The 15919-nt window shown below is 45.2% G+C and overlaps 1 long non-coding RNA gene across 1 annotated transcript in view; it reads left to right on the top strand.

Annotated features, from left to right (window-relative positions):
- The window catches only part of LOC115074459, a 57110-nt gene that overhangs the window by 17026 nt on the left and 24165 nt on the right, over positions 1–15919 (top strand). The window lies entirely within an intron of this gene.

Here is a 15919-nt window from a genome sequence, read left to right as displayed (position 1 = left end):
ACCCTGTTAGCCCCGAGTTTTAAAACCCCGCTGATCTGCTTAGAATTTTACTACTTCCACGCCGTCCGTAGCAGGAGTAAAGTTAGGCGGCAGGGGTTGTAAACACGTATGCGCTGATTTCATGGTTAAATCCCAGAATGCCCACACCCCGCTGCATGTTTTGATCTTTTCATTTATGTGAGCAGGGGCAAGTATGCGTGTGTCCGGGCAGCTTTTAAAATCCACTCCCGAGCCCAACTTGTGCGCATATATCCCAGTTTTTGCACACGCCAGGCTTTTAAAATTGACCCATAAGGACCCCAGGAGGCTAAAGGCTGGAAATGAAGGAAAGGGGTTAGCTGTGGTATCTTTAGGTGTAAGATTTCTGCATGGGCAGCAGTTACTACCTTTAGCAGAAGGCCTGGGAGGGTAGGGACTTTAACCAGCCTGGAGCAGCAGTTACTTGCCCTAAAGATAAAATACTTGCTGGACAAACTGGATGGACCACTTGGGTTTTTTTCTGCCGTCATTTACTGTGTGACTATATGTCTACTATTGCCTCAGGAGACCACTTAGCTTGTAAGCTCTTGGGTACAGGGACTTTGTATCTGAATATGGTTTGTTTTAAAGAGACCTGGTTTAGGGTGTCGTGTAAATACTGAAATGATAATGTGTAGATTTGCTCCTTCTCTGCGGTGGAAGGTGAGTTTCCAGCTAGCTCAACATGAGGGAGCCCTAGGGATGCAAACAGAGCAAGTCGATAATTTCTGCACAAATATGTAGAAACATCCATTCACATTCCTCAAGAACCAAAGCAGGGTCAGGAGCGACAATCAGCGTGTGGAAGGTTTGGAGTGCTTCACATTGCATTCAAACTGCTCTGGGTTTAGAACAGTCTGAAAAGCTCAGATTTCACCAAAATGATCTTCTCCATAACCCCAATTCCCAAGATGTGGAAGAGAGAAGACAGATTATGGGAATTAATTCAAACCAATTCATTTTGCCTTAGCATGAGTCGTTCTTTTTGTCTCCGAGGGCTGGCTATGTATGAGAATAGCCTGCCTCAGTCTGGAGGAACGTTCTGAAATCTTTTCATTTCAACCTTGTGTGTATGTGTGTGTGTGTGTATATGTGTACATATATATATGTGTGTGTGTGATTGTGTATATATGTGTCTGTGTGTGTGATTGTGTATATGTTTGTATGCATGTGTGTGTGTGTGTGTGTGTATATATATATATATATGTGTGTGTGTGTGATTGTGTATATATGTGTGTGTGTGTGTATGTATATATATATATATATATATATATACATATATATGTGTGTGTGTGATTGTGTGTGTATATATATATATATATATATATATACATATATATGTGTGTGTGTGATTGTGTGTATATATGTGTGTATGCGTGTGTGTATATATATACATATATATATGTGTGCGTATGAGTGTGTATAAGTATGTGTGTGTGATTGTGTGTGTGTTTCTTAATGGTAAGGTCCAAGGGTTGTACAAATCTTCTGGAGTTCTTTCTAAGGATGAGTTCTTAAGAACCCGCATTCCCTCTCCTCCGCCCACTTTACAGCAATATTCGGTTTGGGCGTTTACTGCAATTTACCTGGTAGCCCCCAGGTCCAAAGATCTTGAGAGCGTTGTACTTTGTCTTAAGTGTAACGGGAATTGATTTTAGCGTCTTATAATCCACTTTGTTCCAATAGAATTCACAGACTAGCTGTTTGTAATTAAGCCTGTTGGGTTTCCTCTACTGTAACAGCTGGCGTGCTCATTCCATGACCGCCTACGGCCACACGATTAACCACGTGATTATTAAGAAGTTAACTGATTAAAAAAAAAAGCCATGTTTTGTAAATATTAACATTTTAAAGTTATGAGTAAGACTCCATATGTGGCTTGAAGCGCTAGTGGTGCATAAGAAAAACAAATTCTTGGTGTGAAACCTTTTGCAAGAAGATAGCATATATGGCAAGTGTAAGTGCTCAGTAAGAACGACATGTAAAGGAAGTCATTAAATACAGCAGTTAATTTCAGGTTTCCTAACCATGTGCTCTACTTTTACCAGCTCTGACATTTTGTGGTTTTTCCCACAACATATGTGCACATTTAGGATTTTTGAGCAACGCAGCTCGCCATCACATAGTAATGGGTAAAAAAAAAATAATTTACCGTATAAGTGAGTTACTCACTCAGGACTCACAATGAGTGGCAGTGGTGGAAGCAGGATGGGATCCCAGGCCCTCTGGTTCCCATGTCGTTAGGCTGCATGCAATTAAGCTGTGGAGGTTTTTGCTGGAGGATGAGGTCAAGGTTAGTGGTATGGCTGGGTGAAAGAAAGGCCTGGAGAACAGGCCCTTGAAGAATTAGGGGCCACCACCCTTTTACTTCTAAGGGGGAGCAACAGGGAAGGTCGCTCCCCCCCCCATTTGCACTGGCCACTATCGGAGATAGGTTAATGGGCTCAAAAGACCATTGGTCTAACCCAGCATGATACCATAGGTTTAGGGGAAAATGGAGCCATGCCCATGGTGCCCACTTTTTAAAGTAGGTGTTTCTGTTCCAGCTTCCTTATTGTTCATTCTGACAGTATCACATGGAATATGACAGCAGATAAGCCTCGTTAGTCTGGCCATGTGCATTCCTGCTGTAACGTCATCAGCCACAGTTCATCTCTGGCTTTTCCCTTCCCTTCTTCACAGCCAGTAAGCCTCGCTCCTTATCCTATGACTTCTTGAATTCAAATGTGAATGAAAGCTATATAATGGCTTTTATGAAGAAATTGAAATGGAATTTTAGGTGGAATCGACAGAAAATCTGCTCGCCTGTTCTAATCACTCGTCTCTCCAAGAGATGATAGTGTCCCTGGTTAACCCTTTGCAGGTGTACAGCACAACTCAGACACTTGCAAACAGGCTATGAAGTCCACCTTGGCTGGGACTGTTGCCCCATTCATTCCCCCCATTCTGATGCCAATATTTTTGCTTGCAATGTGTAACCGAAAGGGATAGATCACTCGCCACTCCTTCTGCTCCTTAAAAAGGGGAACATTGCAGGAGTTTAAGTGTATTTCAAACCTTTCATTATATTTTCAACCCAAGATTTGCTGGTCTCATAAAAGGTGCTATGCCTGAGACGACATCTGTATCTAATCCAACTCAAGTGGGTGCTGCTATAGCATCCAAAATGTTTTTCATGTTTCCTGGATGTTACTTGTATCAAAAGATGCCTGGCTCCTGCCCAAGGAATGTGTGTAAGTGAAGAGTGTGTTTGAAGCCTGCGGAGCGTTAAAACACTGCTGGCTCTCTATCCTCGCTCTCCTTCTCATCCATGCAGGAACTTAGGGATGTGCTGTAGTTTTAAGACAACATAAAACATGCAGCATTATTTGTGTTATCATTTTATCTCATTTCCCAGCTGAAACGATACAATAAAAATAATGAAACAGCGTTCATTTTTCGTGTGCAGTAAAGCCTGTTTCACAGGCAGTGAGCCTGTACATTTTGCAAGCGTATAAGAAAATATGCATGCGTTAAAACGATATAAAGAAAGATAATAAAACAGATGTTTCAACCAAACGAAACAAGTGAAATAAACTGAAAATGAAACACACTTTCTGTCCATGCATCCCCTACAAAAACTGAAGTGGGATCAGTTCTGTACCTGTATAGGAAGAGCCTTTGAATAAACCATTTCAAGTGTATGAGTTTTGTGGGTTTTTTGTTGTTTTTTTTTTAAATTCAAGCTCCCTTTCAGAAAGAACAAAACTGCTAATGGGTATCTGTGATTGTTTTGTGGCTGATACACGCGCAATGTGTGCCACTTTATTTCATGTATATTCCACTTTAGAGCACTTCGGATTACATTCAGGTACTGGATGTGGTTAGTGTAGCTGGGTTCTAAAAAGGTTTGGATAAGTTCTTGGAGAAGTCCATTGACTGCTATTAATCAAGTTTACTTAGGGAATAGCCACTGCTATTACTGGCATCAGTAGCATGGGATCTTCTTAGTGTTTGGGTAATTGCCAGGTTCTTGTGGCCTGGATTGGCCACCGTTGGAAACAGGATGCTGGGCTTGATGGACCCTCGGTCTGACCCAGCATGGCAGTTTGTTATGTTCTTATGTTCTTATGGAAGTATTTTGATATAGAATTTTGATTAGTGATGACCCTGCAAAGTTCAGTGAATAGGGTATTGCTGTACAGACGGCTGAAGGGAACCCAATAGAAGGGGGGTGGGTGTACAAGCTGCTCCTGAGCCTGGTGTCATTTTTCTGTACGGCGATACCTCCATAGGAAGGCCCGGATCCATTCCACACAACAGAAAGGCGCCGGCCTCAAGGCCCTCCGGCACAGTTTTCAAACCCAGACCCAGTGGGGCAGGAGCGATTGGGGTAAATGGTTGGGGGGAGGGGGTCCTGCTGCATTTGAAAACAAAATGAAAATAAACAATTTAGTTTGTTTTGTTTCATTGTTGAACTGAAATGGGAAGTATTGAACTTTCCTGTTTCATTTCAAATAAAAGCGCATCTCTGCTGCTGAACTCTCAGTCTGGCTGCTGGGTGGTGGGTGCCTTTGTATTTATCCTGCCCTTGATGCTCTATTTGCCTGTGCAATTCTTTATATCACCAGAAATGCTTTTATTTGGAAGACTATTGCATAAAACTGTTACACTACCCTGGTTGTTGCTCTTTCAACAGTTCCCTCCTGCTCTTTTTGGGCTCCCAGCTCAATCAGTTGGGTTCTCAGCCAGGTGCCACGTACCCAGGCTCCTCCTGGAAGCCCTCAGCCTGGCCATGCCTGAGAGCTGTGAACCTTCCCTCCGCAGCTTCCCGAGCCCCGGCTGCCCCTGGACTCAAACTCAGGTCCCTCCACGTGGCAGGACACAGCATTGAGCCTGGGCTGCTCGACTGGCCCTGGTAGCCCTTATGTGCCACGGCTTTGCTTAATGTCAGTAAATCTGTGGAGGTGATGGCGGAGAAGCTCAGAACTGATCATTTTTGGATAATGTTTCTTGGTGGTGGCATTGGCCTCCTGTTTTGAGATTTACTTTTGTTATTCACTAGCAACCGATGAAACAAAGAACAGTTAGGGGTGTTTTTTTTTTCTGTAGGAGGTTGCTTCTGAACAAGGCAGCCAGTGCTACAGAGGCCTTGCTGCTTTTCTGTTGTTTTGCATGTTTTCAGCTAATGCTTGCACCATCCCTCCTCTCTCTTCCAACCCCCGCCACCCCGCCAAAGATGTTTGCTTTCCAGTCTGGTGGCAAGGACCCTGGCATTCTACCCGCCTGGAGCTCTCTGAGGAATTCCCTCAGTTACGGGTTTTGCCTCTCACTTGCCAGCATATTCTCTTGGTCCTAATTCTTCCACCGCACTTATCCCAGCTGCTCCCTTCTCATTTCTTATAGCTTTTCTCCCTTGCATTTGTTCTGTCCACTTTCATGATCTACCATCCTCTGCCCAGTGCTCTTTGGCATTTACCATCAGACATCCTTCTGATTTCCTAAGACCAGTTTATGCTAAGTCATTCCTAGGAGACTTCATAAAATTCTGGGAAGAATGATTTGCTTTCGTGGGGAGGGGAGTATTTTCAGAAAGTTGTAAACAGGTATTTTCCAATGGAAAAATACTCGCTGAACATTGTCCCTCTTCTTGCCAGCAGTAGGCCTGCTGTGGACAGACTAAATGAATTCTTTGCTTCCATATTTACTATTGAGGATGTTGGAGATACTGGTTCCAGAGGCTGTTTTCAAGAATGATAATTCGGATGAATTGAACCAAATCACGGTGAACCTGGAAGATGTAGTAGGTAAGATTGACAAACTGAAGAGTTGCAAATCAGCTGGACTGGATGGTGTGCACCCCTGGCTTCTGAAAAAACTAAAAAATGAAATTTCAACTGTATTAGTAAACATTTGTAACCTACCATTAAAATTGTCTATTGTACCTGAAGACTGGAGGGTGGCCAATGTAACCCTGATATTTAGAAAGGGCTCCAAGGGCGATCCGGGAAACTATAGACCAGTGACCCTGACGTTAGTGCCAGGAAAAATAGTGGAGACTATTCTAAAGAACAAAATCCCAGAACATATTGATAGACATCTCTTCTAGTCCCCTTCCATGGGTGCAAACTTCCCTTAGATATTCACAATAGCCTTCCCTCTTCCTCATTTCCAGCATCCATACAAACCTTAAGACCAACCTCTACAAGCTTCCCTTCTCAGATCTTTGATTCCCATCCTCAGTATTTATTTTCTCTTATTGTTTACAGTGAATAATGAGCTTCTGGAACAATTTAATTGCCTATTTTTCCCATAAGGTGCTCTGGAAAAGGGCATCCTAGTAAAGTGAAATAATGCAATACAGAGGGAAGGGACAGCTTGCATTTCCATTGCAAATTAAAGGAAAACTTCAACTTCGGGCAGTGCCAATCCAGGTTATTGTTGAAATCCAATTAAGCCTTGAGATCCATATCTTGTCTCTATGCATTAAATGTTGCCCCTGATCTACAACATGCAGAATCTTGGTCCTAGAGAGAGATGGATTGGTCTCAGGTTGTGTCTGCATATAAGGTCCTGGAGAGAGATGGATTCGTCTCAGGTTGCGACAGCATATAAGGTTCTGGAGAGAGATGGATTGGTCTCGGGTTGCGACTGCACATAGGGTTCTGGAGAGAGATGGATTGGTCTCAGGATGCGACTGCACATAGGGTTCTGGAGAGAGATGGATTGGTCTCAGGATGCGACTGCATATAGGGTTCTGGAGAGAGATGGATTGGTCTCGGGTTGCGACTGCACATAGGGTTCTGGAGAGAGATGGACTGGTCTCAGGATGCGACTGCATATAGAGTTCTGGAGAGAGATGGATTGGTCTCAGGTTGCGACTGCACATAGGGTTCTGGAGAGAGATGGATTGGTCTCAGGTTGCGACTGCACATAGAGTTCTGGAGAGAGATGGATTGGTCTCAGGTTGTGACTGCACATAGGGTTCTGGAGAGAGATGGATTGGTCTCAGGTTGCCACTGCATATAGGGTTCTGGAGAGAGATGGATTGGTCTCAGGTTGCCACTGCACATAGGGTTCTGGAGAGAGATGGATTGGTCTCAGGTTGCGACTGCATATAGGGTTCTGGAGAGAGATGGATTGGTCTCAGGTTGCGACTGCACATAGGGTTCTGGAGAGAGATGGATTGGTCTCAGGTTGCGACTGCATATAGGGTTCTGGAGAGAGATGGATTGGTCTCAGGTTGTGACTGCACATAGGGTTCTGGAGAGAGATGGATTGGTCTCAGGTTGTGACTGCATATAAGGTTCTGGAGAGAGATGGATTGGTCTCAGGTTGCGACTGCACATAGGGTTCTGGAGAGAGATGGCTTGGTCTCAGGTTGCGACTGCACATAGGGTTCTGGAGAGAGATGGATTGGTCTCAGGATGCGACTGCACATAGGGTTCTGGAGAGAGATGGACTGGTCTCAGGATGCGACTGCATATAGAGTTCTGGAGAGAGATGGATTGGTCTCAGGTTGCGACTGCACATAGGGTTCTGGAGAGAGATGGATTGGTCTCAGGTTGCGACTGCACATAGAGTTCTGGAGAGAGATGGATTGGTCTCAGGATGCGACTGCACATAGGGTTCTGGAGAGAGATGGATTGGTCTCAGGTTGTGACTGCACATAGGGTTCTGGAGAGAGATGGATTGGTCTCAGGTTGTGACTGCACATAGGGTTCTGGAGAGAGATGGATTGGTCTCAGGTTGCGACTGCATATAGGGTTCTGGAGAGAGATGGATTGGTCTCAGGTTGCCACTGCACATAGGGTTCTGGAGAGAGATGGATTGGTCTCAGGTTGCGACTGCATATAGGGTTCTGGAGAGAGATGGATTGGTCTCAGGTTGCGACTGCACATAGGGTTCTGGAGAGAGACGGATTGGTCTCAGGTTGCGACTGCATATAGGGTTCTGGAGAGAGATGGATTGGTCTCAGGTTGCGACTGCACATAGGGTTCTGGAGAGAGATGGATTGGTCTCAGGTTGTGACTGCATATAAGGTTCTGGAGAGAGATGGATTGGTCTCAGGTTGCGACTGCACATAGGGTTCTGGAGAGAGATTGATTGGTCTCAGGTTGCGACTGCACATAGGGTTCTGGAGAGAGATGGATTGGTCTCAGGTTGTGACTGCACATAGGGTTCTGGAGAGAGATGGATTGGTCTCAGGTTGTGACTGCATATAAGGTTCTGGAGAGAGATGGATTGGTCTCAGGTTGCGACTGCACATAGGGTTCTGGAGAGAGATGGATTGGTCTCAGGTTACGACTGCACATAGGGTTCTGGAGAGAGATGGATTGGTCTCAGGTTGCGACTGCATATAAGGTTCTGGAGAGAGATGGATTGGTCTCAGGTTGTGACTGCACATAGGGTTCTGGAGAGAGATTGATTGGTCTCAGGTTGCGACTGCACATAGGGTTCTGGAGAGAGATGGATTGGTCTCAGGTTGCGACTGCACATAGGGTTCTGGAGAGAGATTGATTGGTCTCAGGTTGCGACTGCACATAGGGTTCTGGAGAGAGATGGATTGGTCTCAGGTTGTGACTGCACATAGGGTTCTGGAGAGAGATGGATTGGTCTCAGGTTGTGACTGCATATAAGGTTCTGGAGAGAGATGGATTGGTCTCAGGTTGCGACTGCACATAGGGTTCTGGAGAGAGATGGATTGGTCTCAGGTTACGACTGCACATAGGGTTCTGGAGAGAGATGGATTGGTCTCAGGTTGCGACTGCATATAAGGTTCTGGAGAGAGATGGATTGGTCTCAGGTTGTGACTGCACATAGGGTTCTGGAGAGAGATGGATTGGTCTCAGGTTGCGACTGCACATAGGGTTCTGGAGAGAGATGGATTGGTCTCAGGTTGCGACTGCATATAGGGTTCTGGAGAGAGATGGATTGGTCTCAGGTTACGACTGCACATAGGGTTCTGGAGAGAGATGGATTGGTCTCAGGTTGCGACTGCACATAGGGTTCTGGAGAGAGATGGATTGGTCTCAGGTTGCGACTGCACATAGGGTTCTGGAGAGAGATGGATTGGTCTCAGGTTACGACTGCACATAGGGTTCTGGAGAGAGATGGATTGGTCTCAGGTTGTGACTGCATATAGGGTTCTGGAGAGAGATGGATTGGTCTCAGGTTGTGACTGCACATAGGGTTCTGGAGAGAGATGGATTGGTCTCAGGTTGCGACTGCACATAGGGTTCTGGAGAGAGATGGATTGGTCTCAGGTTGTGACTGCACATAGGGTTCTGGAGAGAGATGGATTCGTCTTAGGTTGCGACTGCATATAAGGTTCTGGAGAGAGATGGATTGGTCTCAGGTTGTGACTGCTTATAAGGTTCTGGAGAGAGATGGATTGGTCTCAGGTTGTGACTGCTTATAATAATCAGTTCAAGAAACAAATTCTCCAAAGGTAGAGTTTTGAGTCATCTGACGTAAGGGGACTCGGTGGTCTCTCCAGCTCATGTCTGTCCAGTGAAAGCTATCGCAGCTTGCAGAGTGTCTCATGACCTTTGTGCCATGCATTCATTTATTTATTGTATTTTTTAATTTGGTTAGCTTTTTCGCTTATATATTTTGTATTTTTAACCTCTGTACACCACATTGGGCAGCCTCATTTGTAAGACTGAAATATGCAGGCTGATGTACAGAACCCACTGTCCATATGTTTTCATTATTCTGAGGGATCGGTGTAATGGATGCCACTGTTAAAGGATTTATACATCCAGCTGGGAGCCCATGTAGTCTGGGTGCTTTACCTTCTTTCAGATTCTTTTTTTTTTTTCCTTCCCATTTCTATCATCTGAACTGAATGTGCAATTCAACTGAGCCTAAATAAGCTTTCATTTATTTATTCTTAGATTTTATAGTCCTATCCTGCACATAAAGTTTGGACAGAGAGCCTACAAATCGTTCTCTAATTCCTCCTGTCCCTCGTTATCCTTGATTTTATAATCTTTCTTGCCTTTCTCGTTTCACAGAATTTGAAAGCGAGTAACTTTACTGGCTTGTTTCCTTTTTCATAAAACATTTCTAGGCCGCCTAGGGCAGGGTCAAAGCTTTCTAGTTCTCTGCAACTTTGCCAGTCTAAAGGAGGTGAAAATGCCTTTGTACAGGTCCCTGGTGAGGCCTTGCCTAGAATTTGGAAGGTAAAGAGTGCTTACCAGGAATAATGGATTTTACAAATTGCCCGCCTGCTATGCAGGGCAAGGTCCGCACAAAGCTGCACTATGAAATAACAGAGGCATTCTGGTATCTCGAACGTATAAACCAGGCCCAGGAAGCAGAGGAAAGAATGCTGCAGAGCAAGAGGTCACGACACAGGAAGTGCTCTGAGCACTGGTCCTCGGCTGCCACGGCGGCACGCGCTGCGCTGGCTGAAGCTCCGCACGCCAGATCCCCCTCCAGTCTATGAGAACAAATCCAGTTCTCCTTCCTGCTGATCTCTGCCCAGATAAATATTCTATCAGTTTTATGTTATTTTTCTCCTCTGCCAAAAGCACAAATGTTTTCATTTTTATATACAGTTTATTTCTCTGAAGGCAAATAATAAAGCGTCATGTGAACGCTGATGGAGGCCTCTTCAGTGGGATAAACCTGCCAGTGTGGAAACGAGCTGTCCGGGTACTTCGCGTCTTCCTTCTGGGCCTAATCCATTCACTTTTCTGGTTAGGCTCTTACCTTCTCCATGAGAAATGAATTGCACGAGATGGAAAAAGAAGCTGCATTTAGTAATTTAAATGTGGGCCTGCGTAGGACAGGTACAGAGTGGGGGTGAGGGGGAGGGAGATGGAGGAGAAGCTGTGGTTGACATGGGGAGGGGGCAACCGGGCAGACTGGAAAGACCAAATGCTGCTTATCAGCCGACAAGCACTAGGTTATTATCTAGGACTGTCATCCAGTTGTGCTCAGCAAGGGAATAGACACATTTTTATGATATAATTTTTAGAAATGTCTCCCATACTGTGCCTGCAGGAAAAGTCCTTTGCATAAATATCATTGTAACCTGGCCGGAGTGACTTGTGGGGGAGCTCACGTGTCACGGGCACCCTCTGGATAGCACATTTCTTCCTAAAGCAGGCTGACTTATGATGCAAACAATAAATCACTCTGATTTACCTTCTCTGTGTGGGGAGAAACCAATAGCGCAAGAGCTGATGTTTTGGCTTTCAGCATCAAGGAACATTTGTACGGGACACTTTACATTTCAGCACTGGATTTTTTTCCCTTTTACTCTGCAAGTTAAGATTTTGGCATTGGAGAGTAGGGCAATATAATATAGAATCAGTGATAGGAATATGATATATATACCGGCTTGATGTGATGTTATCACGAATGCCGGTATAGAAAAAATCAAAATAAATAAAATAAAATAAATATTTTTTTATGCCCTAGGCAATCTGGGAAAGAGCCCAGGAGAAGGATGTCAACCAGCAACCAAAGCTGGAGAAGCAATTCTTCACACTTCTTATAGTATTTTATACAATTAATATAATTAAGATATGGACTTTCCAAAGTCTGACTCTCTCCCTCCCCCACTCCATACTGGCTGGCCCCACTGGGTGCCACCACATATCAGACCCAGTGTTCGGGTCCTCCTCCTCTGGCCAGCCAAGGCTGAGGACACAGTGTGGAGGCAGCATTCACAGTCCCTGGGAGGGAGGGAGCCCCAGCCGACATGCAACAGTGACATCTAGTGACCGGCTGGAGGGGCCACGTGTTCCAGGCTTCTGAGGAAACTGTGGCCCACGCTTCTCAGCCTGCAGAGGAAGAATGAAACGGGAAGACAGCTGTGCAGGACGGCTCGCGATGCCATAATCCCAGTGAGAGCTGTTTCCAATTGACCTGGAAGCCCAAACAGAGGAGGAGGAGGAAGTTGACAAGCCCCCCAAAAGGAAAATAATTAATTTTAGATTTACCATAGGGCTTTTCAGTTCATTGGTAGCTCAAGGTAAGTTGCATCCAGGTGCTGTAGATATTTCCCTGTCCCCAGAGGACTCACAATCTAAGTTTTGTAGCTGAGGCAATGGAGGGTGAAGTGACTCACCCGAAGTCACAAGGATCAATAGCAGATTTGAACCCAAGCTTCCCTAGGCCTCATCCCAGTGATCTAAACACTAGGCCAATCCTCTGCTCCACTGTTATCAACCTCTATCCTCTCAGATGCCTCTTCTCCAGGCTAAAGACCCCTAATCTTTTTAGCCTTTCCTCATAGGAGAGCCATTCCATCATCTTTATCACTTCATTTTGGTCATCTTTCTCTGCACTTTTTCTAGTTCTGCTACATCTCTCTTGAGATGCAATGACCAGAACTGCACACAGAACTGTAGGTGTGGTCACACCATGGATCGACACAGAGGCATTAGGATATTACGTTTTATTCTCCATTCCTTTCCGAATAATTCCTAAGATTCCATTTGCTGTTGTGGCTGATGACTTCAATGTATTGTCCATATTGACTCCTGTGCTTTTTCCTTAATGTCTGAGCATCAGTACCACAGACTGTAAAAAGTCATGGCTCGTGTTGGTTGTCTCTGAATCCAAATTCATCTTTTCCTCCATCCCACACCCCCCTCCTTCGAAGCAGAGTGATGTTGCAGTTGTATCAAAAGCATCAAGGCTTATTGGGTAAGGGTAGTAATCCCATGGCTTCTGTTAAGGGCAGTAACTGCTGCTCTGTGCTGGTTACCCACATGCTTATCAGTTCCCCAGACAGTAAACGTTGGGGCCCTTGATGGTTGCTGTCTAAATCCAATTCCCCTTTTTCCCTGCCATTGAAGCAGAGAGTAATGTTGGAGTTGCATTAAAATTAACGAGGCTTATTGGTTAAGGGTAGTATCTGCCACATAATCAAGTTACCCCATGCAGGTTTTCTTCGTTTCCTTTAGGACTTGGCCATAGAAGCAGTCCTGTGCTTTTTCCCTTGTGTCTGCATAAAACTATCCTAGACCATGGAAGTTGGGGCCCTCGGTTGTTGTCTGAATCCAATTCCTCCTTTTCCCCCTGCCGTCTAAGCGGGGAGCAATGTTGCAGTTGCCTTGAAAAACATCAAAGCTTATTGGTTAAGGGTAATAGTCTCCTTGCTTTCTGCTAAGGGTACTAACCGCTGTACCAGCAAGTTACCCCCCTCCCTGCATGCTTATCTCATTTCCCTCCTCTAGCCTTTAGGGATCCACAGTGTTTATCTCATTCCCCTTTGAATTCTTTGACTGTTTTTTTCTTCATCACCTCCTCCAGAAGGACATTCCAGGCCTCACCACCTTCTCTGTGAAGAAATATTTCCTGATGTTTGATTCTGAGCCATCCCCTCTGGAGTTTCATTTTGTGACCCCTAGTTCTATTGTTTTCTTTCCAACAGAAAAAGTTTGAAGTCCGTACATCATTGAAACCTTTCAGGTATCTGAAGGTCTGCATCCTATCTCCCCCTGCACCTCCTGTCTTCCAGGGTGTACATGTTCAGATCCTTCAGCCTCTCCTCATAGGGAAGGCCTGGTATAGATTCAAGTCTTCATCTGTAGGGTAGAATTCATTTGCATGCTGAAAGTCCAGTGAGCGATCATCATGTGCGCATGCTGAAGCACAGACTTCCACAGATCACGTGAGCTTTGTGTCCACCTGCTCTGATGGTGCAATCCAACCTACTTATATGATCAGAAATCATTGTTCTGTCCTGTTAGGGGGGGGGGGGGGGGATAGTAAGGCAGAAACATATTACGGCAGCCCAATAAAAAGGTATCTGACTCTTTATTTCTATACATATTTTATGCATAAAAGTTTGCACTGGAAGGGTAATCTCCATAGATCTGAGGTCTTGCTCTTTTTGAGAAATAACAGCTGAAATATTTACGGTACAACTGGATCACAAGGCTCTGAGTGAGTTAATTCACTCTTCGGCCTGCTCTGTGCTGGCATTAGGCGACTGCTGCTCTGTAATTGCCAACAAGCACCATGTGCAGGTTATAACTGGAAATGGCTGACAAACCGTTTAGAAACTGGAATGTATGACAGAGCATGACACACAATGGTCTTCCCCTTTCCCGCTGCCAGTGCTATAATAGGACACAACAGCAGACTTCCGTCAGCCAGCATGACAGCATGGGGATGCATTCGCTGATGCTGGTCAGATAAGAGACCCCTTAATTATTTTACCCAAACCAGCTTTGGAGTAAGGTTTCAGGCTGAATCACAAGCCACGCAGCCCCATGAGGTGAAGAGCAAGTAAGGAAGAATGCCACCGTCCTCATCACTCACTTGGCTGCAGACGTTTTCTTTCCTTTTACGGCACAGGGAATTACTGTGCTCTTGGCTGCTGAATCATGAGCAAAATCATTTTTTTTATCGGCTTTAAACAGTTTCTCTTTTTGCGAGAGCAGGGCTCTATATTCCCTACACTTGGGGAGGGGAGTGAAGCATTTCAGCCTTGCTGATTGTTGAGTTGGTGAGATCCCATGTGCCTGCCTTAAAATCCGGCTTCTTTACTTCATCTGTCGGGATTCTGAGCGACGTCCAGTAATGCTGTATAGGGACCGTGTACATTAGCAAAAACAATCATTTACATCAATTATTCTGCCAATAATAAAGTAATGTTCAGCAACAAACGTACATCGTGATACAAACATAAAAGAAAACAGAATAAAATCAAGGGAAGGCCTGCAAAGAGACTGCTCTCTCTAACACCCTTAATGAATGCGAAAAAGTTGGTCGGTCCCTTAGCCATCCACTGGTGACTTGTTCCCCACATTTTGACCTGCAGCCCTGAAGGCACGTGCACTCATGGGCAGAAAAGGGTGGTTCAACCAAAAAACATGCTGGACGATCGCAGAGGAAGTGTGGGAGTATGGCAGGCCAGTTTACGCCTGAGATAACTGGCTCCTTAAGTACCTGCAAAGATCTAAAATCAAGTCTGAGGAGCTTGACCTGCACGCAAAGTTTGATCGGGAGCTGGTGTCTTTTTTTTTTTTTTTGTTTAGCATGGGGTCATATTGTCGCCCAGATAATTACAGCCAGTTATGATGCGTGTGGCGGTGTTCTGTACTAACTAGACATGCAATGTGGGTTTTTTGGGGTTTTTTTTGACAAATCCATTAAAAAAGAGTTGCAGTAATCAAGCCATGTTGTGCAAATTACAGTATCATTAATTTTATGTGCCTTGATGTAAACCGTTGTGACGGTCTCCTCCAAACGACGGTATAGAAAAGATTTAAAATAAATAAATTCAGGAATGCACTACCTTACTTAAATCCTTCTTGTTAAGAAAAAGTTGAAACTGCTTAAGCAATCTCGGGTACGCAAAAGATTTTCCACAGATAGATCTCATCTGAGGTAACATAGTTAAATGTTTATGAAGGGAGCAGCCCAAGATCTTGTATCTGATTGTAATGGGCTAGGATCGGACCCTTAGATCAGTGAAAGGGGGAAGTGTAGCAAGGTGGCTTAGCCTTCTCGTAGTGGCCTGCAGGTCACGGTGAGACAGGGGGAGTAGGAGACTGGCTTGGTCTGAGGCAGGCAGCTGTCAGTGCTTGGTCAGGATCTGGTCTGAGGTTGTGGCAGGTGGTAGGCAGAGCGTGCTTAAGATCCATTCCGAGGCAGGTGGCAAGCAAGAACTGGTCGTGGTCTGGTCGTGGACAAAGCAGGTGGCAGGAAAGAAGCAACAAACTCTGCAGGCAGACGCTAGGCACGGGATCTGTTGCTGAGGCACCGTGGAGAGGCAAGCCGGGTGTGTTAAATACCCCGGCTTACTGATGACATTATAGAGTGGCCCGGTCTGGGCTCCGCCGAGGGAGGCCTACCCATCCAGGAAAGCGTGCATGTGTCTACAGCAGCAGCTGAAGAGCGTTGGCGAGGTCCAGGAGCTGCAGGTAAGTTGCACAGGCTGCGGGATGAG

This window comes from Rhinatrema bivittatum, chromosome 12 (genome assembly GCF_901001135.1).
Source record: "Rhinatrema bivittatum chromosome 12, aRhiBiv1.1, whole genome shotgun sequence".
Classification (NCBI taxonomy): domain Eukaryota; kingdom Metazoa; phylum Chordata; class Amphibia; order Gymnophiona; family Rhinatrematidae; genus Rhinatrema; species Rhinatrema bivittatum.
The sequence above is the reverse complement of the archived record's forward strand: the minus strand, read 5'-3'. Positions and strand labels throughout refer to the sequence as shown.